Genomic DNA, 1,642 nt, shown 5'->3' with positions numbered 1-1,642 from the left:
TATGTATTTTTAAAGACAAATTATGTGTTAATACAGTTATTTGAAATTCAATTTAATATTTACAGTTTTTTATATATTGAATTTTATATCAAATTTCATTTTGGGGGTGAAAGATCTTAGTTCTAACTACAATAACTATACATTAACTATATTAGCATATTTTTTATTATATGTATTTATTATATACACACATATTTTCAAAGAATACTGCTAATAATAATATGATTATGAAAATAGTATGAGTTTTTTGCAGTTATTTTTATCCTTAGGATCCATCTACAAGTATATACAATCAAATAACTATACACAAGTCACTTGAGATAAATCCTTGGCATACAGTCATATTCGTTTATTTCATGTTACTTTGATTTTTAGGTATTATTTTTATAAATTTGATTTTGTTTTATTATTATAAAACACATGGTTGTAAATGTGTATTCAGAGAAGTTGCCTTCTTCACCTGTTCCCACCTTCCACTTATAGGAATTTTTTTAAGCTTTTCTTTTATCCTTCTATCATTTAAAATACTTGAGAAAAAATATATATTTGCATATGTGTTATAGAATGGATAAATCACATTCATGACTTCCTCGTTTTTTGATAAATGGAAGAACATTATACAAAACCCAACACTTTTGTCCACTTTGATTTTTTTTCTTACTCTCTCTTGCAGATCGCCTCATAAGAGCATACGTTTTCTGAGTCATTCCTCTTTACATGTTATCACACTATATAGATAAACCATGGTTTGGTCAACCATTCAATTAATCGACATTTGGGTTGTTCAGTTTTTGTGTAGCATCTTTTTTTATATATTGCATATCTATTTCCTCTCTAATTGTCTAAAATTAATTTGTTTTTCTGTTTATAAAAAATGCCTGGCATAGAGCACATACTCAGTAATTTTTGTTTTAAATAAAAACAATTAAGAAATAAACTCTAAGTAATTACATGTTTATTTATAAAAATTTTCCGACACGACATTTCCTTCCAGTTAATTTCTTATTTTCTTTATTCTTTTTTTTTTTTTTCAAAATGAAATTGTGAAATTGTGTTGAAGAGTAATCTGACACCTGCCTTCTTTTCCTTTTTTTTTTTTTTTTTGAGACGGAGTCTCGCCTGTGGCCCAGGCTGGAGTTCAATGGCGCGATCTCGGCTCACTGCAAGCTCCGCCTCCCGGGTTCACACCATTCTCCTGCCTCAGCCTCCTGAGTAGCTGGGACACTACAGGCAACTGCCACCACGCTCGGCTAATTTTTTGTATTTTTAGTGGAGACAGGGTTTCACCGTGTTAACCAGGATGGTCTCCATCTCCTGACCTCGTGATCTGCCTGCCTCGGCTTCCCAAAGTGCTGGGATTACAGGTGAGAGCCACCGTGCCCGGCCGCCTTCTTCATTTCTTTACCTTACGTTATGGCTTCTGTCCCTATAAATCTGCTGTAACAGATCTGGCCAAGGGCAAACCTGCTGTTTTGAAAAATCTAATGGATATTTTTAGTGCTTAAGTTTGCTAAGACTTACCTTAGTATTGAACATAATTAATCAGGCTTTTGTTCTTAATTACATTACCACATTCTCCCATTCTTGTCCTTCCTTTGTGGGCTCCTTCTCAGCTTCTTTTGCTAATTTCTTGATTTCCTTA

The sequence above is a fragment of the Macaca thibetana genome, chromosome 11 (assembly GCF_024542745.1).
Source record: "Macaca thibetana thibetana isolate TM-01 chromosome 11, ASM2454274v1, whole genome shotgun sequence".
Lineage (NCBI taxonomy): Eukaryota > Metazoa > Chordata > Mammalia > Primates > Cercopithecidae > Macaca > Macaca thibetana.
The sequence above is the reverse complement of the archived record's forward strand: the minus strand, read 5'-3'. Positions refer to the sequence as shown.